Source organism: Ziziphus jujuba, chromosome 12 (assembly GCF_031755915.1).
Source record: "Ziziphus jujuba cultivar Dongzao chromosome 12, ASM3175591v1".
Taxonomy (NCBI): Eukaryota; Viridiplantae; Streptophyta; class Magnoliopsida; order Rosales; family Rhamnaceae; genus Ziziphus; species Ziziphus jujuba.
Window position 1 is genome coordinate 20497204 of NC_083390.1, and position 23451 is coordinate 20520654.

Here is a 23451-nt window from a genome sequence, read left to right on the forward strand (position 1 = left end):
GTCTTTCTGGGACAAACTAGACAAAATCGCCAGTGAGACCATCCACAGACATTAGGATCTGGAGAAACATTCCATTTAGACCATCATCAAAATTAGCATCCGATATCACCCGAAAAAGTCCTTATTGAAGGTGACAACTTCAGATGCACAGCATAATACAAGGCAATGCAAATGCTTACGAAAGATTCAAGATTGAGATTTGTAAACACATTAAGGCTTTTTTGAGTTTAAGTTTTAGTATTTTTATGATCAATTACTTGCAGCTACTTTGCTCTATCCTGCTTATGAAGTTATTTCCAACTTCATATCTTTACCTACAATCAAACCTAATCATGCTATTTCTTTGCAGTATGACTTTTTAATGCACTTTCTAAGGTTGGAAGAAGGGATTCATGCCTCTTAAGAGAGAAATTCATATTATCCTTCTTCGTCACAGTACATAAGTTGGTCCAGCAATAACTGATAAGCAAAATATACATGCGCAAGAAAATACCCTAGAGTAACTCCTATGAACTCAGATCAAGACAAATCTTTGAATATCAATGTCTGCTAAATATCCTAGTAAATTAACAAGTTCAAAATCAATGCTTGATTAGCAAATAAATATAAATGAATCCCTGAAAAGATCAGTAAACATAGAAAACCTTTGAATATATAACAGAGGATTGAAAAATGATCACCCAATTGAACTCGAAAATATTTTCAAATAAAACCATTGACATTAAATTCTACAAACATCATAAAGATGACAATATAACTCCATGCAACTCAAATTCAAATAAGTATGAAATTCTCCCTCAGGTAAGCTAGTAATTTCTAGTAATCTCTAAAAAGAAAATGCAGCATCACTTTTGGAAGCCACTTGAAACAAACATTCCTCAACCCCAAAGCCAGGGCATTTCTCGAAACATTATAATGTTTATAAGTCAAAAGCCCGGGCAACACTACGTATGATATGATAATAACATTACATGCTACCCTGCATCCTCCCTCGCCTTTTCCATTCTGTAACTTTACCTTTTTCAACAGTCATATCACTAGAATGTCTCACTTTCCCAAAAGCAAATGTCATGCTGTAGAACTTTCAGAACAAATGCACATTCATATTAAGCCTAAATTTAACTTGACACAGATATAATTATAAGTAAATTTAGTGAATTCGCATACATCATTTCCATTGAATTTTCATGGTAACAATAACAGGACACTAGGTATATGGAGCTTCACCCATGTTCAGAAATGTAAAATCAGATGAAACCAGGTAAACATATCATTATCATCATCAACAAATCTAAACATTGTTTACGATTTCCTGCATATATTTTTATTTCTTTTAAAGTAACAATTGTTAAATACATCTTATATCTGAAGCAATATATTATAATTACACACTTAAAATCTAAAACGAAGTACTATCCAGTACTGGTTATTCTAACATATCATACAATTTAAAATAATTAAAAAGAATACAACCCTTTTAATACTCCACTAAACCAAGAGCAAATACTCCCCAAGTCAAATTCAGACGCAGCCATCTATGAAACAAAACCCCCCCAAAAAAGGAAAAAAAAAAAAAAAAAAAAAAATCCTACTGGCAAGCATATTGATAATGAAGATACTCAATATGAGACGAGAGAAAATTAAGACAACCAACGCATAATCATTCAGATGAAACCATAAGAATATCATATCATTAGAAGACCAAAGAGTAAAGACCACAAAGGTGGAAAAAATAAAAAATAAAAAAAATAACAAAAGCCCCTAGCAGAGTCAGACCAAAAATGTGGGAAACCAATTTAAATGTCTCCCATATGTAGCAAATACAAGCAGCCAATAAGTGTTTCATAGAGAAAAACCTCAATGCTATGCTGAAAAGCAGTGCCACTTTAATGACATCAAAGTGGTTGAACATTGCTCTGTCATATCCACATAAAAGCTGATATTTCATGTTTGCACAAAGTCCTAGGAAAGCCACCATAACCAAGTGCATTAGTGCTTGTACTTGGTATTGACACAGATAACCTGCCAAATAAGTTAACAATTGCAGAGAACAAAATTAGTTTCACCAATTTAATTTATTATGGTAAGTAAGCCGAATATTTCACTGAAAACAACTATCAAGGGCAACATGGTTTTTTCAAATAACAAATCTTCTTAAACCCATAAATCTATTCAAAATTCATGACATTCCCCAGAGAATGTTATATTTGAAATATGTAAACATTACATATAAACATTATACACACAGCACAACAAAAATGTTATTCTATTATCATCCATCATAGAATAGTTCTTCAATAATTTTTTTCTTTAGTTCATAAACCAATGCCTCTCAAGCTTGCAGGGTAAATTCTTTGATATTTAAACTTTCAGAGAAGTCACAGTGGTTTCTTCATTCTTATTGATAAACTCTAATCAGTACCATTTAGCTTTACAAAAGAAACAGTTTAAGTGGGTTTTCTTTTGCTTCATACCTTCCCTCCTTCTTACTGGCTAGATAATTTGATAAAGAACCTTGCACCGCTCCAGCAGTTAGCCCAGCCATACACAACTCAGCAGCCTTATAGAAGAAAGAGTGTATTCTCTTTTGTAGATCAAATTTCCTCAGTGGATAACTTCTTTCAAATATGTTGTTTGGGAGCTTCTGCAACGTATTTTGCAAATCAAACCGGAACATGTTCCCATATGAACGACAAGGAGCAAGCGACTAAACAACAATAGCATCGCGTGCTGCATCAGTGAGCACATGAACAAGTGCCAGATCCCATTCTTGGTTTATCTGAAAGTAAAGCAAACATCAATTACTTCAGTATTTCAATGCAAAAACCAGACAATTTCAATCCCTTGTCATAAAAGGAAGACATATCTACCCTTCCTATTCTTAAACTCCGACCAAACTGAGCAACCAATTGTTGTAGCCTGCTCTAAGAGAAGCTTATATAAAAAGGAAGGATCTGCAAGCATCCTGCACAACAGGAAAGTATTTCATATCATATTGTGAATTAAGAACCATGCCGTGGGATTAATTCAACGGAAACCCAAAATATTCAACATGCAATAGTTAAAAAGTTAAGGGGATATGTGAAAAAAGGTAATTTTATAGCTTTAGCAAAGGAAGAAAAAAAAAAGGGACATCTTCACATGCAATATTCTACAATAGTAAGTTTAGGGCCCTGTCAAATCACCTGCCAATTGATGCCCTCAACACTGCTTGAGGAAGTGAACGGCAAATAAACTAGTATGGTTGGCCAGGCATTGATTGCTAAAGTTTTACCATTCCAGCAGAACTCCCCAATCCCTGGAGGAAATATTCCGGTTAAAATGCAGCTAAAAGTATTCAACTGAAAGTTATAAGACAATATACCAATCATTATCTCTCAAAAATTACCAAAACTATCACATTTATGCAACCAATACCATAAATCAAATTAGACCAGTTGTGGAAAATGATTTTGGAATTCAAACAGTTCTCCATATGAACTCAAACAAACTCACAGATATATACTACTATCAAATAATTGGATTCCTTTCACACAGAGTTTTCTTATTAACAATTGAGCTCAAAGTTCATTGATTTTCTACTCTCTGCACTATGAAAATTAGATTTTAATTTTTACTCGGGTGGACTATATATGAAAATTCTCATAGTTTTAAAGAATCTTACTTCTACTGAGACTCTAGTCAGGTCATGAATTCTTCATTTTTCTTTCCCTCATACAAAATTCTTAGCAACAAACCCAGAACTAAAATTTCATAAATTTAGAAATTAAAAAAATAATAATAAAAAACACTAACCTCAGGGCTGGACTTGGATTTGTTTCTGCGACATATCGTGCTTCCTTTAGTCAAGCGTCACTGCACCAAACGCACCGTGCTGGCCCTTCCAGAAGCCGATAGAGCTATAAAGCACCTTTTCGACAAAGCCATGGAAACAAAAATCGATAACTATAAAAGATCAAACTTTTTCCCTCTTTTTCTTTTTATTTCCATTTATTATTATCTTTTTTTTAATTTTTCTTTTTTACTTGCCTCGCACTTTCCCCAAACACCAAACAGGATAGCCTAAGGCTCTATTTATATGTTTTGGCAAAAGATTTACCATCGTGTAACGGCGGCTCTGCGACCACCTATCTGGCCATCGAAGACATCGTGTGCTTCATCTTCCTCTATGCGAATCCCTAATTTCGAGTTTATTGGGATTACTATTTGAGCTTTCAAACGTGGCCGACGGTCTCTGTTTCTTCACCAGGGTCTCCGCCTATGTGAGATTAAAATAATGTAATTATTTTGAAATTACTCTATAATTTAACGCTGACGGCAAAATATTCCCAGGCAGCTCTGAATTGTTGACAAATATTAACGAATTCATTTAACAAAAAAATATTTTATATATATATACATACACGAATTCTTTTTTTTTTTTTTAAAAGTATTATATATATAGATATTAACGGATTCATTTATTTGCTGATACTTTGGATGGAACTCAAAAATTTATTGAGTTATTTGCCCAATTAACAAAAAAAATATTATATATATAGATATTAACGAATTCATTTATTTGCTGATACTTTGGAATTTGGATGGAACTCAATAGGGGTGGGCAAAATCCAATCCAACCCGTTCAACCTGTCCAATCCAATCTATTTTTAACGGTTTGGATTGGATTTTTATATTAATTGGATTGGATTGAGTTCAAAATATTATAAATTGTATGGATTGGATTGGTTATGGATTGGAAATATAAATCCAATCCAATCCAATCCAAATAAAATATTATATAACTAAAAAATTATATATTTTTTATTTTTTTTTATTTTTATACATTAATTTTAGAATATTTTTTTCATTTTTATATATTAATTTTTAAATTTTTTTTCCAATTTTATATATTGATTTTTAATATATATAGATAAATTTTTTTTTCTTTTACATCCCCATATCCCAAATCCCAAATCAAATTGTAAGTTGTAACCCTAAACTAAATATTTACCTTTGTTGTCGCTCACCACCAGTCCATCACCATCACCATAATATATATATATTTTTTACATCCCCATCATATATATATATATATATCTACATATATTGTATCCAATTGTTACTTATATATATATATATATATATATATATAAATGTTTAAATATAATTTATTGTTAATTTTATTGTTTTGATCTTTGTAGAGCTTACAGAATCAACTAAAATTAGTGAACCTATCAACATTGATTAACTTATGATTTACCAAAGTTTTAAGGTTAAAAAAAAAAAAAAGAATTATGCATTGATTCTTGAGTGAATGAATTTTGACGAATGTATTATTTTACATTATTTGTTCTAACAATTTTAATTTGATTTTATAGGAGTGAGATGATGGCATTAATGTTTGCTATTTAATAAGTGCATGATGTATATCATTTGCTATATTTTCTTCTTTATTTTCCATTGTAGACTATGTTATATTATTCTAATTGTATTTTATGTTTAGATAATTATAATTTATTATTTATATTTTATATTTGAAAATTTTTTTATTTGTATTATATATTTATAAATTAGTAAGTTTCAAACCGATCAACCAATCCAAACCAAACCGATCATAAATGGTTTGGTTTGGTTTGGATTTAATGCTTCAATGGTTTGGTTTGGATTGTAAATTAAAAAAATCGATATGTATGGATTGGGTTGTATTTCAGTCCAAAACCGAACCAATCCAATCCATGCCCACCCCTAGAACTCAACAATTTATTGAGTTATTTTGGCCAATTAACAAAGTCAAAAATTTTACCAACCACATTTTAAATAGATAACTAATTACACAAAAAATAACATAATTTGAATTTTTCTTCATATTATTTCATCCAACTGCTCATCTAACATAACAACTAGTTCATACGTCTACATAGATAGAAGACCTATTATGTTTCGACAATGACAACTCCTATTCAACAACAAGAAAAAAAAAAAAAAACAAAAGTCCAAAAAAACTCTATTATGTTACATTTCATATACAACTTCAACGAGTTCGGACTAGACAGGAGGCCTATTATTGTCTTCTCCATTTGAACCTGGATGATTATGGCCATACATTCCACCTCCCCATGTCAGGATGACTTGAATAACTTCATGAAATGACAATTGTTTTAGTAAATCAAACAATGATTTGTGAATTGCGTTCACAAAGTAAGCAATACACGAGGCCAAGGTGAACCATCCAAAAGGTGGAATGAGGATAAGTAGGAGCATATTCAAGGCAAAACACCCAGAAAAGAGCTTAGTTTTAGACATAATTCCAGTATAATTTGGATTTTGAGGTTGAGGTGATTCTTTTTCTGCGATTGATGCAATGACATAGACAAACAAAAAAACAAAAAATAATACCATAGTGGTATAATGCGTATCAAATGGTGAGGCGTTCTTTCCTTCATACATCAACTGTAGCAAACCAATCAAAGTGGCCGTCAAAAACATAAAAATCTCGTTCGACATCACAAGAAATAGAAACTTGTATGGAAATGAAAAATCAGAAATAACTTTGATAAGAACTGGCTTTCCCATTGTCCATATGCCCATATATAATTTTGATAAGAGCCGGTCATCGAAATAGAAAAGTTAGAAAAGTTATCAAGAATAATATTACGACAGAAATAGAAAAGTTAGAAAAGTTATGAAAAATATTATGACAAGAATATTATGGGAAAGTTATGAAAAATAATATTACGACGAAATAGAAAAGTTAGAAAAGTTATGAAAAATATTATGACAAAAATATTATGGAAATGGAAAATCAGAAATAACTTTGATAAGAACCAATTTTTTCATTGCCCATATATAACTTTGATAAGAACCGGTCATCGAAGCGATCATCGAAATAGAAAAGTTACGAAGAATATTATTGAAGTTACGAAGCGATCATCGAAATAGAAAAGTACGAAGAATATTGTTGAAGTTACGAAGCGATCATTGAAATAGAAAAGTTACGAAGAATATTGTTGAAGTTCTTAAGAATATTTTGCACTTTGATGCAGTTTTTTTTTTTTTTTTTAAGTGAACACTTTGAGATGAAGTTATGAGGATTATTTTGCACTTAGATTCCACTTGTGTATGTTAAGTTATGAAAAATATTTTGCACTGCGATTCCACTTTAGTATGCTGAAGTCATTGGATTTTTTTCATGTTGAGGAACTGACGTGCCACGTTATGTTCTTTTTATTTTTATTCCCGTTTTATCTAATTTATTGGTGTCTTTCTTCGATTTACTAAAAGGCGTACAGTTATTAATTAACTGTTGAATAAGCTATTGCATACTCAATGTGGGACCAGATGTTTAAATTCTTTTTACGGTTGCAAAACTCAGTAACATCTGCACATGCATAAGTTTGTTTACAAATTTTTAAGAATTATAAATCATGAAAAATTACATTTTCTAACAATTTATACTAGATTTCTTTTCTCCAGTCAAAAAGTAAATGACAAAAAGTGTCCAATCCCCAGGTTGTAATGTTTAGGGGTTAATGAGGCAAGAAAAGACCAACACACTAACAATCACAATATGGCACGATTTACATAATTTCTTTCTATTTAACTTGATATTGTGTTGGACTATTTAACAACTCTGAAAAAGTTAAATCGCCTTCATGTTATAATTATTTTTAAAAGATTTTTGTACAAAATTTTAAAATTTATAAACTAAAATGTGATATAATAAATTATAATTTTAAAAAATAAAGGTGAAAAAAAATGCACCATATTTTTAAAATTTTGTATTCATATAAAAATATGTCATACTGTTTTTTTTATTTTAAAAATGAAACTGTTCATACTGTTTCTTTTATTTTCAAAATGAAACTGCTATTAAATTCAAAAATTAGCATTTAGATATACAATAGAGTAAATATGTTGAATTTAGTATCCAATTTGCTTCGCTTTCTTTTAAACCTTAAAATGGTTTATGAAATTAAATTGTTTTTTTTTTTTTTTTTTGGAATAACAAGTATCTATTATAATTTTTTTTTGAAAAAAGTATGTATTATGAGCAGCCCCGTTAAAGGTGTGTAGCGTTATACCCAACATATTAAAGCCCAAATCCCAAATTAAACATTGCCCAACACAATAAAGCCCATCAAGGTCATCTCTGCAACACCCATTCGGCAATTTATTTTTTTATTTTATTTTATTTTGCAACTTTACAATGAAAAGTGCTAAATTTCTTCATTGTTTTTTTTTTTCCTGGTTGAGTGAAAAAAAAAAAAAAAAATTCTTCAGGTTACTAGAATAATATTTGCTTCTTTTATTTTTCAATATTACTACAGATATTTGCTGCTTTTTTAATGTTTTATTATTTATGGTAATATATTTTAATGAAAAACATGAATGTTACTTTCTCTTGTGTTTATTATTTAGGGCTTCTCACTATATTAAGAAAAATTATCAACTGCAGTTTCATTTATTATATTTCATTTATCCATTTAAAATTTACTTATTTATATCATTTTCAATTGTTAATATACTGTTATTTGTCATATCATAACTAGATCATCTTCATTTCTTTTTTGTTAATACTTTTTATTTTGGAAATTTACCGTAAAAATGTCAAGTGTACATGAAAATATATAAACAATTCTATGTGAGCTTTTCCCTTGTGTATGTGCGAGTTTCATGAGAGAGAGATTCGTTGTCTATTGGACGGGTACCAGGGAGGTATGAGAATTGAAAGAACGAACTTATCAAATATTCAACAACTATGGATTGTATATATAATCCCAAACCACGTAGGAACTACAACAGCATGCATGTAAATGGGCAAGACGAAGAGGAAGACACTCTATTGGATTCAAAGGCTGTTGGTGGCTCTAAAATGAATACTTGCCCTCCTCGCTATATATTTATATATATAGCCCAAAATTTCAAGTGAATTGACTTCCATTCCCTCTTCCACTCTGCCCTCTTATACGCATTTGTTGAAGCACCTGTGGCGAGAGCGACTCCCAAAAATCGCGCTTTAAAAATGAATATGAATTTATGGCAGTCTCGATGAGTCAGATGCAAAGACTGCACCTAGTCTTAGAAGTTCTAACATGAAAGTCAAGCATCTTCGTTTTCATCTTCATCAAAGAGGTTAGTAATAGACTCTTGTTTGCTTGAGGTCCAGCCTTCATGATATTGACATCACCCCCATTGTGAGCAAGGATCCATGAAGCAGTCTTTCCCTTCAGAGTAACATGCACCTTGTACAGGTCAATTCTCTAGTGAAATGCAAAAAACGGAATGGAAATATCCTTCTTGAGACAATACTCTGTTTATAAAATACATAAGCAGTCTTCGTGGTAGGTAGGTTATAAATACTTATGAGAGAGAAGATATTATAGAGACACTGCCCATATTGGTGAGTAAGCATAGTATACAGAAGAAATCGCTATAAAATAGGAATACACATAAGAAATTATAAACGCATGGGAATAGACATGGTATAGAAAAGATGTAGGATTACACCAAGTGCGAGTACCAGTTATGAAAGCGAATGAGCACTAGGGAAACTTCTTATTGACACAATCACCAAAATTAGCATCTAACATCACTGCAAAAGATCTTTGTAAAAGATGACAACTTCTGATGGGCATTTCATAATATAATGCATTGCAAATGCCTTCTAAAGATGTAAGGTTGTGATTTAAGAAATTCATTTAGGCATTTTCAATTTTCAGTTGTAGTAATTTTATTATCTATTGCTTCTAGTTACTTTGCTTTGTCCTACCAAAGTTATTTCAAGCTCCATATATATTCCTGCAATCCTGCCTAACCATGCTACTTATTATAGTAAGATTTTTAATGTACTTTCTTAGTTTGGAAGAAAAGCTTTATGCCTAATCATGAAATTAAATTTATCCTTCTCTGCCACTATCCTATCTAGATCCAGCAATGATTAACTCGCAAAAAAAATTTATACGAACGAGAAAACACTTTAAAATAATCAATTATGAAAACAGATCATTATAAAATTTTGAATATTATTAACTGCAAAATATCCTACAAAATAAACGAGTTCCAAAATGATACTTCATCAGCAAATAAATATATTAATGAATTTGTTAAAATAATTTGCTACGCTGTCTTTGAATGTATAATGGAGGATCACAAATGATCTCCCAAATTTTTTTTTTTTTCCAACTAAAACTATTGAAATTATATTGTATAAACATCATAAAAGGTGTCAATGTAAACGCTATATGTCCAACACAAATTCAAACAAGTTTGAAATTCTCTCTCAGTTCTATTAATCTATAATGCAGCGTTATTTTTGGAAACCATTTGAAATAAACATTCCCCTAAGCCAAAGCTCTAGTAACATTACAATGGTTATAAACCAAAAGCAGGGGAAACACACTTCACTATGATAGCATTTCTTTTTAAACACTGATAACACTACAATGTCTGGAATTAATAATTTTTCTAATTACTAGCAAATCACAACACAGAGCAAGCTAAGCAAGGAAGCGAGCATCAATTCAGGAAAAAGTGTTACTTTTTTTCAAAAGCCAGTGGACCAACTTTCAACAGAAATCAAGTAAACTTTTTTTATTAATATCCTTACACACTGAATCAAATTGCAGTAGCCCCTACCTCCAGTAAAGTTTTCAGTAATTTTCTAGGCATTTACTCAAGTCAACAATGACATTTTCTAATCAACAACAGGAAAAACTAAAAAATCTTCTATCAGAAACCACAAAAAAAAAAAAAAAAGGAATAAAATACTTTTAAATTTCAATACCTTAAAAACTCTAGTTATAGAATTCTATTATTTCATCAAACATTTTTGCAAGTATTCTTGATTGCAGCTGGGCTAATATAACAGCAAGTTCATACCAGACAGGAGGCTTATTGTGTTCTCCATTCAAACTGGGTTGATGGTTCTCCATTCGGCTGCTTCGTGTTTGGAGGACCTGAATAACTCCGTGTGATAGCAGTTCTTATAAATGAACTCGGACATGACCTTCACAAAGTAAGCAATACACAAGGCAAAAATGAACCACCCAGGAGGAAGAAGGAAGATGAGGATGAGCAAATTCAAGCAGGCAAAAGATCCAGAAAAGAGCTTAATTTTAGAACTAATCCTAGCTTGATTTGAGTTATGAGGATGAGGTAGCTGTAAGTATGTTTCTGATGCAATATTGACACATAAACAATACCATAGTTTTCATAATGTGCTTGCAAATGGTGACAACAAACCTTGCGTTTTATATAATCGATGGTATCAGATAGTGTCATTTTCGATACATTGGGCGGGTTTTGAAAACCATCCGACATAGAGGTTCTCTGTAGAATTTGACATACGGGGCGGGCGATTTTCAAAACTATTCGGTTTTGGGAGGTCTTCACATAATTTATCTTCAACAAAACTATTACAGATAGAGGTTCTTCTCTTTTTTCACATAATTTATCTTCACCCAAATTGAACATCCTTAAGAAGTTATCAAAATATAGGTGGATAAATTATAATTTTCAAAACCATAAAGGTAAAATATAGCAAAAATAAAATATTAAAAAATTTATCATTCTTTGAAATTTTGAAATTTTTTATCCCTGTAACAATGCACACATATGTTCCTTTTTACTTCCAAAATGAAATTGCCATGGAATCCAAAAATAAGAATTAAGATAAAGATGCAATATGAAAATATGGAAAACATGCTTGATCTAGTATCCAATAATTTTAAAATAAGAAAAGAACATCCTAGTAATACTAGAATTACTAATTGTGTTTATTTAAATGTTTCTCAAAACAAAATTGTAATTATTTAATCAAATCTCAAGAAATGTGATTCTATTTCAATTCATTTCCTTAATTAAAGTTTTGCTTTAGTTGTTTTAGAGTTAATTGTATTTTAATATTCTTAACTTTAAAAATTATGCAATTTAGATCCTTAATTTTTTGACTCAGCAATTTAAACCTTTAATTTTTCAATTTACTGCAATTGGAGCTTTTTTTACTTTTGATTGACACAACTTAATAGCAATATACTTATTTTAAACTATGTCAAGTTTTGAATTAAAATATACTAAAGTGTAAAATTTTAAAACTAATTATAAAAATGCATTTTTAGCATTTTTTTAAAATTAAAATCTAATACAATTTAATATTAGTTTGTGACTTATACCAACTATTTTTAAAAACTAAAGGATATCAAAATGTAAAATTTTATAAATAGATTTAATATTTTGCAATTTAATATCTTCTAATTTAAATTTAAATATAGTTTAATAAGATGGTAATTAAAACAATTAGTCAAAAATCAAATAAAGTTCGAATTATAATTGAAACATTAAGGATATAAATTGATAAGTCAAAAAGTTAAAAATTGAAATTGTAAAAACTGAAAATTAAAAATATTAAAGTGCAATTAATTTTTATTTTTATATGAGAATGTTACTTATCATGAATAAGTAATATGGCATCACAATATCACTTGTTACCTACAATTTGATAATGGAAGGTGGAAGGTGATGTTTGTAGCATAAGTCAATTAACTTAAAAAGACTTAAAAAGTACTATTTTTTAAAAAAAATAAAATCAAGTCTCACCAAGGATTGATGTAGAAGGAAGATTAGGGCAGTGTAGGATCGGTTGGCGAGTTATTTTTAGTTCAGCTTCTTACAGAAGGATATTCTTATTTATTATTATTATTATTATTATTATTTACATTTACAAAAGTACACTAATGCAAACCGTGTGAGATAGAAATACCTTTTACAACGGGAGAATTATTATTATTATTGGTTGAAATTTTGAAAAGAGTACTACAACATGAGATTTGAGAATCTTTGGAACTTCGTATTTGTCTAAAAACAATAGAAACTTTTTTTTTTTTTAATCACAAAAACAATAGAAACATTAGAATGCGGATTTTGTTGCCTCGGAAATGATAAATGGGCCGAACTAGACCATGTACACGCATAGCTTGGCTGATCCAAACGGAAGTTAGGTTTACCGAGTCCGTAATAATGAAGAGGCCCAATCCCATGCAGCCTCGCTATTTAACCTTCCCGCCAATAATATCCTTTCCAATTTATTTATGCCACTGAACAGTACACCTTCTAATTGATTCTGCAAGCCTCTGCAGCTTGCTCTAAAAGAAGCCTCCAGTCCCTTCCCTCCGACGCCAGAGGCTCGATCCGACTTCCAAATACCTGTCAACAACGTCACAGTGAATGGATTGCCCATAAGCACAGGTGCGGCAGGATGATGATGAAAGGTTTAGCTTGCCTAAGGTCGAATTAAAAACTATCAGATGCAATTCTCTACCATGTTTCGTTCATAGGATTATGCTGTTTAAGATGTTTGTTTTCTACATTGTATATCTATATATATACATATATATATATATATATATATTTTTTTTTTTTTGCTGTCATTCCTTTTGATTTTAGAAAACAGAAGCTTTGTTTAGAAAATTTTGAATATAGGCCTTATATAATGTGTGTGTTTCGTGAGGGATTTTAGTGGCAAATTTTTGTTCCCATGGTCTGAACTCTGAAGATTAGGTAAAAAGTGTGAGAGTTTGAGCCCATGTATATGTGAATGATTTAGGCCTCAAAAGGTTTTGGACTTTTGTTTGTTTCTGTTTTGGAAAAACATTATTTTTAAATAAAATAAAAAGATTTTTAAACGTAGGAAGTTGAGAATTTGAAGGCTTTACAACTCTTTGTTGTTTGGAGTTGGTTACTTACACGTTCTTTGATAATGTTTCTACAGTTTTTTACCCAAAAAAGAAAAAAAAAAGAAAAAAAAAAGGATTTTTTTTTTTTTTGGAGTTGAACAAGAGAGAACAAAAAACAGTAGTAAAGGGAAGGGACTCAGATAGTTTGAAGAGAAAAGCTTCAGAGGTGCTGAATCTGAAAGCTTTTGCAGCCGTTGTATCCTGGGAGACGTTCGTTACAAAACTCCTACCCCGGTGGACGTAAAACGTCTTAAGGACACTGTGGTATCACACAGGCCTCGGTCAACCTTTCTAGAAAGCAGATCAAATTCAAGGAACTACAGGTTCTATAATGTTTTAATTATTTTGTATTTGATTTTATTTATTTTGTATTAAATTGTCCACATGTATTTACATATATTCACATATTATATGTTTGCAACAATCTTAAGACGTTTTACAAATTTTATATATGTAAATATAATGTGGAAATTTAAGTTGTTTATTATGTTATTGATTGCTATGTATATATTGCATTTTTATGTGTATATATATATTGATTATATATTTCCATATGTGTTTCACTGTTGAAACAAGAGAAAGAAAAAAAAAATTTATGGGTAATTATTAATTTTATGTTTTTAATCAAAAATTCTTTCCAAAATCGAATTGCCCATAAATTCCTAAACCTTTTGGTCTATTTTTGGCCATTTTTTGGCCACTGGAAGAGTGAAAAAGAGAAGAAAAATTGATTCTGGACCGTATGACCCGTTTACCAGAGAAACGGGGTCAAAACGACCCGGTTGAAGGTTGAAGAAGATAGGAAATTAGGGTTTGGGCTGTATCTGAAAGACTGGGCCGGTTCTTTTAATTTTATCGGGTCAGGCCCAGTTATAAAGTCCAGTTCAGGATAGAACAGGCTACTATTCAACCCAAGACCCAGGCCCGATTGAGATCAAGGCCCAAGAGAAACGACCCAATGGCAAATGCGCTAGCCACGTGTCGCAAGCAGAGAGCGCCACATGTCGATGAGTGACACGGGTCTCCTTCTTGGAAGGCCACGTTTCATGCTTGGACAGTCCACGTGTCGACCTGTTACAGGTAACACGTGTCTGTTTCTACTAGTGACACGTGTCAAAATAGTGCCAACAAGATCACCACGTGACATATCCACGTCAGTAGAGTGATGACGTGGTATAGTGCCACATCAGCACATGATTATGTGGCATGTTGCCATGTCAGCAGATTGATGATGTGGCAGTTGCCACATCAGCCCTAGCTGCCACATGGCACGCCAGCAGAGTGACACATATGAATAGTACTGATGAATAGTGACTATGAATAGTATTTTTGGGTGTATACAGTAATTTTTGTGATGTATTCAAAAACCCTAAAAATCACTTTTTTGTGTGTTTTCCTTATGGAAATTTCTTATAATTATTTTCTTAATATAGAAAATAATAACTAATTGATTTCTGTTGTGTGATGTTACAGAAATGGCAAATGGAGACAACAGGACTGTGTCACTCATACTTCTGGAATTCAGATGCCTCCTTCTGCTAGTCATGCAGAAAAACCTGAGGAGTTTAATGGAGCAAACTTCAAAAGGTGGCAGCAGAAGATGCTATTTTACTTGACCACCCTCAGACTTACGCGGTACTTGACTGATGATGTGCCACCCAATAATGAAGAGAGTGATAAGGAGACTTTCATGACGGTGGATGCATGGAATAATTCCGATTACTTATGTCGGAATTATGTCCTGAATGGCCTGTCTGATGGCTTATCTGATGCCCTGTATGGTGTATACTGTGGCACGAAATCGGCTAAGGAGTTGTGGGAAACACTAGACCGTAAGTATAAGACCGAGAATGCGGGTTCAGGAAAATTTATTACAGGTCGATTCTTGGACTACATGATGGTGAATGTGAAGCCAATAATGAATCAAGTACATGAGTTGCAAGTGCTGATTCAGGAAATACTTGCTGAAGGGATGATAATGAATGAAGCATTACAAGTGGCTTGTATGATTGAGAAGATACCTCCGAGTTGGAGTGACTTCAAGAATTATCTGAAGCACAAGAGAAAGGAGATGGATATGGAGGCTCTTATTAGCAAGCTTCGTATAGAAGATGACAATAGAAAATCTGATAAGAGAACTTCAAAGGCCGTGTTGAAGGCTAATGTTGTGGAGCATGGTCAGGGCTCCAAGAATAAGAAGCAAATTGGAAAAGTTTCTAAGCTGGGACCAAAAGAAGGAATCTCCAAGAAAGCCAAATTTTAAGGTAGGTGCTTCAACTGTGACAAAATGGCTCACAGAGCTACTGAATGTAGGCTGCCAAAGAGAAAGAGGAACCAGGCACAGTTGATAGAGGACATCACTAAAAAGGTTGATGATATTGACCTAAGTGCTGTGATATATGAGGTGAACTTGGTGGGATCTAATCCTAGAGAGTGGTGGATAGATACTGGTGCGACCCGCCACGTGTGTTCGGATAGGAGTATGTTCACTTCCTTCGAACCGAAGAAGAATGGGGAGAAGCTGTTTATGGGTAACTCTGCTACCTCAGAAATCCAAAGTGAAGGCAAAGTAATCCTGAAGATGACCTCAGGGAAAGAGCTGACTCTAAATAATGTATTATATGTTCCAGACATTCGCAAGAATCTGGTATCTGGATCGCTGCTGAGCAAATATGATTTTCGCTTAGTGTTTGAGTCAGATAAGGTTATTTTGTCCAAATTTGGGATGTTTGTGGGAAATGGCTATGTAGTCAATGGTTTATTTAAACTGAATGTAATGACTGTAAAGCCTAAAGAAATGAATAAAGCTAGTAGTTCTTCTGTTTACTTGCTTGAGTCTTCCATTTTATGGTATGGTAGACTAGGACATGTTAATTTTAATTCTCTGCGGAGATTAATTAACTTAAATCATATTCCCACATTTGAAATTGATTCCAATCATAAGTGTGAAACTTGTGTGGAAGCAAAATTAACGAGGTCATCATATCAAACAATTGATAGAAATAACGAACCTTTGGATTTAATACATAGTGATATATGTGATTTAAAATTCGCACCGACTAGAGGTGGTAATAAGTATTTTATCACCTTTATCGATGATAGCACGAAATACTGCTATGTATACTTGCTTAAAAGCAAGGATGAGGCTATAGAGAAATTTATTCTCTATAAAATGGAAGTTGAGAATCAATTCAACATGAAAGTTAAAGTGATCAGAAGTCATCGTGGTGGAGAGTATGTAACTGCTTTTGGAGAGTATTGTGCTTAACATGGCATAATACATGAAGCTACTCCACCATATTCACCACAATCAAATGGTGTGCCTGAACGGAAAAATAGAATCTTGAAAGAAATGATGAATGCAATGTTGATAAGTTTTGGAGTACCTCAGAACTTGTGGGAAAAAGCCATTTTGTTGGCAAATGACCTTTTAAATAAGGTGCCCCGGAAAGATAAGGTAAAGACACCTTATGAGGTATGGAAGAGAAGACAACCCTCCTACAAATATTTACAAGTGTGGGAGTCTCTAGCTAAAGTAGTAGTATAGGTCCCAAAACTGTTGATTGTATCTTCATAGGATATGCACAAAATAGTAGTGCATATCGATTTCTTGTGTATAGGTCAAAAATTTTTGATATACACAAGAACACAATAATGGAATTGAGAAATGCAACATTTTTTGAACACATTTTCCATATAAAGTGGAAGAAGGACCTAGTACGTCTAAACGAACTTATGATACTATTTATGATGATAATCATGATAGTGATCAAGAACAAGAAACTGAAGTTGAGCTTAGACGTAGCAAGAGAGTAAGAACTGAAAATTCCTACGGTCCGAATTTTCTTACTTATATGCTAGAAAGTGAACCTCAAAGCTTCCAAGAGGGCATAAATTCTCCTGAAGTGAATTTATGGAAAGAAGCGGTTAAAAGTGAAATTGATTCCATCCTGTAGAATCACACTTAGGAGTTGGTAGATCTTCCTTCAGTTTGTAAACCTTTGGGTTACAAATGAATTTTTAAAAGGAAGATGAAAGCAGATGAAACAATAGATAAATACAAGGCAAGGCTTGTAATTAAGGGATACAATCAAAAAGAAGGCCTTGATTATTTTGACACTTATTCTCCAGGAATGAGGATAAATTCCATAAGGATGGTACTGGCAATCACAGCATTACGGGATCTTGCAGTACATCAAATGAATGTGAAAATAGCTTTTCTTAATGGAGATCTAGAGGAAAAGATCTACATGGAGCAACCTGAGGGTTTCAGTGCTCCAGGACAAGAAAAGAAAGTCTGTAGATTGGTAAAATCCTTATATGGACTTAAACAAGCTCCAAAGCAATGGCATCAAAAATTTGATAATGCCATGCTAAAAGATGGGTTCAAAATAAATGAATGTGACAAGTGTATCTATGTAAAAGATACAGAGAATGGATATGTCATTCTATGTTTGTATGTAGATGACATACTCATAGTAGGTAGTGATGACAATATGGTCCGAACTACAAAAGTCATGTTAAATTCTAAATTTGACATGAAAGATATAGGGCTTGCAGATGTGATTTTAGGTATGAAAATCACGAGAACTTCAAATGGAATCATTCTTAGTCAAACTCATTATGTAGATAAAATACTGGCTAAGTTTAGTAATGATGATACTAGTATAGCCAGAACGCCCATAGATATGAGTTTACACTTATCCATAAATAAATGAGAAGGTGTATCTCAAGTGGAATATGCTAGGGTGATTGGAAGTCTGATGTACTTGATGAATTGTACTAGACCAGACCAGACTTAGCCTACGCAATAAATAGACTAAGTAGATACACGAGTAATCCAAATGCAGATCATTGGAGAGGGATCGTTAGAGTACTAAGATATCTACGATACACTCGTGAATACGGAATGCACTATACAAGATATCCTGTTGTATTAGAAGGATACAGTGATACAAATTGGATATCAGATATAAAGGATTCAAAATCCACTAGTGGCTATGTGTTCACATTAGCAGGTGTAGCTGTGACATGGAAGTCCTCAAAACAAACTGTGATAGCTCGATCCACTATGGAATCCGAGTTTATTGCTTTGGATAAATGTGGTGAAGAGGCAGAATGGCTACGCCAATTTTTAGAGGACATTCCGAGGTGGCCTATACCTGTGCCAGCAATAAGTTTACATTGTGATAGCCAATCTATGATTGGCAGGGCACAGAATATTATGTATAATGGAAAGTCTAGACACATTCGTCGTAAACATAATTCAATTAGACAATTAATCTCAACTGGAGTTATTTCAATAGACTATGTGAAGTCAAAAGATAACATGCGGATCAGCTAACCAAAGGGTTAAATAGAGAACTAGTTGAGAAGTCATCAAGGGGAATGGGATTGAAGCCCGTGAATAAAGTCAATACGATGGAAACCCAACCTAGTTGACTGGAGAACCCAAGATCTAGGTTCAATGGGCAACTCAATTGTAAAGACTAGTATGGATCACTGTAGGGGGTTAATCCTCTGCCCATTCCTATGATAAAATAGTGATAGAAAGAGGTTAAGCATAAAAGTATGCTTTTAATGATTCCTATAAGTGTGTGTTTAGTAATCTATGCATAGGTATGCTGATTACATAAGAAATAGGAATCACCTATGTGAAAGAGAAGAGTGGCCGCTTCAAAGGAGAATTGTTTAGGGCACAATTCTTTAGAAACTCTTGCAGAACCAAGGAGGTGTTCAGGGCCAAAATGAACACAACAGTGAGAACTGAAGTGTACCAGAAAGGAATCATGTGTGGGCTATGTTGTCATTTACACAAAAGACGAAATGGTTCAAAGATATCACTTCTACCATAAGTCAGTAAAGAAAATGTAGTCTCACAAGGGAAGGTTCAAAGAGTAACATCTACCTATCCTATGCAGGTTCCGACTGTAGAGTTTTACCACCAGAGTCATGGTTGTTTTAGAAGTCAAATCATTCATGTGGGGGATTGTTAGAGTTTGGGCCCGTGTATATGTGAACGATTTGGGCCTCAAAAGGTTTTGGGCTTTTGTTTGTTTCTGTTTTGGAAAAACGTTATTTTTGAATAAAATAAAAAGATTTTTGAACGTGGGAAGTTGAGAGTTTAAAGGCTTTACAACTCTTTGTTGTTTAGAGTTGGTTATTTACAAGTTCTTTGATAACGTTTCTACAGTTTTTTACCCAAAAAAAAAAAGAAAAAAAAAAAGGTTTTCTTTTTTGGAGTTGAAAGAGAGAGAACAAAAAACAGTGGTAAAGGGAAGGTACTCAGATAGTTCGAAGAGAAAAGCTTCAGAGATGCTGAATCTGAAAGCTTTTGCAGCCGTTATATCCTGGGAGACGTTCGCTACAAAACTCCTGCACCGGTGGGCGTAAAATGTCTTAAGGACACTGTGGTATCACACAGTCCTCGGTCAACCTTTCTATAAAGCAGATCAGTTTCAAGGACCTACAGGTTCTATAATGTTTTAATTATTTTGTATTTAATTTTATTTATTTTGTACTAAATTGTCCACATGTATTTACATATATTCACATATTATGTTTGCAACAAAAAGTAGCTGTATGTAATAGTTGGATTACCAGAACTTCAAACTAATATAAAGAAAGTTCATACAACTTCATAAATTTTAGTTCTATTAATTTGAATTTAGAAACAATCCCAAATACATCTTAAAATAGTTTGTCATATCTTAAAACTGTGAAAAGGTTACAAAGCACAAAATTTATTGCTAAGGATATCTTCAAGACGCTCACGATTGCCATCTCATCAAGCATTTGATTAACCATCTTAGCCATCTTCATTACCTTCAAGAAGAACCATAAACACACTAGTGAGTGCAAGCTAACTCATTAAAATTTCATAGCTTATTTCACATAGTTCTATATACTAAGCTATCAATACTTAGACATAGTTGTGTTTTTTGCAAATCATGCTAGTCATTGTTTGTCCTTCTACGTAATTGCATTATGATCCAAAACAGCCAAGCATAAAAATTCTCATTGATGCAGAAGAATAACAGAAAAGAGAAAAGCAACAGAGAGTTAGATAGAATTAAACAGAAAGGTGGGAGGGAGGAGATGCAAAATATAACTTGAAAAACAAACAAAAACCATAATTAATTATTCTAATGTACAAATCACTACTAAATATTTTCTAACGGATCGTATAGGTCTTAGGGGTCATATACAGTTATGGTTCACTTAATTTATTCTAAGCGCACAAACTATTGATTAATATTGTACAGAACAGTACATATATGATCCTGAAAGGTCTCCTTTGCTTTAAAACGTCCTAATTCCTAACGTTGGCCTTTAGATTTTATGCATGAACTTTTAGACTATAAGTTATAACAACAGTTGCGCAAAAACAATGGAAATCCCAAAAAAACAGGAGCAGAAATTGAGGAACAGAGACATTTGAGTTTTGTTCAAAAGTGAAGTGATTCAACTTTAAACAGAAATTAAACCCAAGCAAAATCCACAACTTCATAAAGAAATTAGCTTTCAGAATCAAAATATTAAAATGAATAAACAAAATAATTATTTATTAACATTCTTACACGTGAAAACGGCTTTGGGTTTTGTTTTCTGGCCAAAGTTCGATAAGGGCGAGAAATTCCCCTGCTAAATGTGCGAATGGCCAGAAAAAGCAAAAGACGAAGTGGCATATATAGCCCTCCAAAATCAACCTTAACAAGACAAGCATTCCAGAGGCCTTAAGCTAAGTTGAATCATCAAAGACCCCAGGAACAGTGATCAATAGTAAATTAACTAGCAGGGGTGAAACCAGTATGAGGGCACACCCAACCCAGAACTATATATAATGATATAACGTGATATTATAGATTTAAAATTTAACAATATCAAACGTATAAGATGTTATTTTAAAGAATACATATATAGTCGTTAAATATGAAAAGTTTATAAAAATCAAGGTCGATAATATCATTTTACCATCAACGATCAAACGAATAGAAATTTTAAAATCAATATAATAAAAATAAATAAAAAATAACCTACAGAGGAAGCCGGATTTGTTCTCTGTTTAAACTACGATAGACATCTCTTCTACTGAATGCGTGGAGCACCAGAAATAGATAGTGAAGCCTTCTGAATATGCGGAGGAGCAGGTAGTGAAGGGTCAAATATTCAGAAAGAACTATGAGTACGCAAACAAGCCACAAAGCCACGATGAACCATCCAAGAGCAGGAACGAGGATGAGTACGAGCAAAATCAAGGCAAGACTCCCAGAACAAAGAGTCTAATGTTACGCCTAAATCCAGCATAGTTTGCATGTTGGGTCAATGGTAATAATTCATCAACTATAGGAAGAAATCCACACAGAACGAAATGTGAACAAAAAATTATCATCGTTGTAGGATATGTATCAAACACTGAAAGATTCTTCCCTTCATACGTCAATCCCAGCAAACCCAACAAAATGGACACAACAGACACTATAATCGTATTCGCATCCATCCATCCTCAACTTACTCACGCAGTTGGGAAATTTTACAAGAAGTTTAGAAAATGTAAGAAGAAGTTTTATAAGTTAAAGGAATTTTAGAAGAAATACAAGTTACTTGTAAGATTAATGAGTCTTTAAAAAAAAAAAAAAAAAGTCGTAGGCCTTTTTTCATTGGCTGAGACCCCACACTTCTTAGTACTTTTGCAATAATGGGCTTTGCGAATTACTAATTTCGCAATGATGGGTTGCATTTTGAGACCCCATTGCTGCTACTTTTGTGTACTTTGCATGGTGTTTTAGCCTTTGTATCCCACCCATTGTTCACTAGGCGTTTGCATACCAATATTCTGGCAATTTAATACCAACATTTTATACATAAAACCCCCATGAAAACCCCCATTAAAAACCCCTCCAAGAGGACAAAGTAATTTTTCCAAAGAGGAACGCATCTTATGTGTAGAGATCCATGTCCTCAATGCCAATGCTAATGAAGCTCTCATTTATATATGCATAAAATTTTAAGTTGTTTAATACATTTTAGATGTGAGATTTTTACAAAATTCATCTTCAAAATTTTAATTTATACATGTATAATTTATACGTGTGGCAACTCCAGTAGAACTGATACTAATTAATTAATTTTCATAACTAATATTTTAATAAATTAAAAATATTAGTTTACAAAATTAATATTATGGCCAAAAGTCTTTTTCCTTGAAGGCAATTTTTTTTTTTTTAATATTGCGGTGAAAACTCTCATTGTTTTTATTTTATTTTATTTATTATTTTATTGCCAAGGAAAACTCCTTAAACTTATCTTATAGTAAGCTTTCGAAACCCCTTTTCCATCCTCCTGGTAACATCTGCCTTCCATTTATTTTTTTGGTGAAATCTTTTCCATCCTCCATGTAAGATCGGCCTTCCAATTGACAATTATTATTATTGAAAATATATCAATTATACCTAATTTTTTTAACTAAAAAATTCAAACCAATATGAAAATTAGAAAACAAAAAATAATTATTAATTATTTATACTTTAATCAATTTAATTTGGATTTTTATCAGACTTTTATCTTTTGAAATTGATTCAAATCAAACCAACTATTAATTTTGAATTTTTGATGTAGTATACAGTGTATATATATATATTTTTAAAAAAAAGTTTTATAACTATTTTTTTCTAAAAGAAAAAAAAAAGTTTTTATTCTAATAGGTTTTAGTTATAAGTATATTTCAATTTTATTAGAA

General features: G+C 32.3%; 1 protein-coding gene across 9 annotated transcripts in view; it reads right to left on the minus strand.

Annotated features, from left to right (window-relative positions):
- The window catches only part of LOC107412730 (uncharacterized), an 84500-nt gene that overhangs the window by 44682 nt on the left and 16367 nt on the right, over nt 1-23451 (minus strand). The window contains exons 1-6 of one of the 9 annotated variants that reach the window (XR_009635156.1): nt 4100-4318; nt 3796-3910; nt 3186-3298; nt 2871-2965; nt 2475-2779; nt 1857-2022 (exon numbers count right to left, since the gene is read on the minus strand). The exons of 5 other annotated variants lie outside the window; for them this stretch is intronic. The gene's annotated coding sequence lies outside the window, so the exon portion shown is untranslated. Of the gene's footprint in view, nt 1-1856; nt 2023-2474; nt 2780-2870; nt 2966-3185; nt 3342-3795; nt 3911-4099; nt 4328-23451 lie in introns of those variants that run through there. 3 more of the 9 variants (XR_009635157.1, XR_009635155.1, XR_009635158.1) reach the window with 3 other exon arrangements.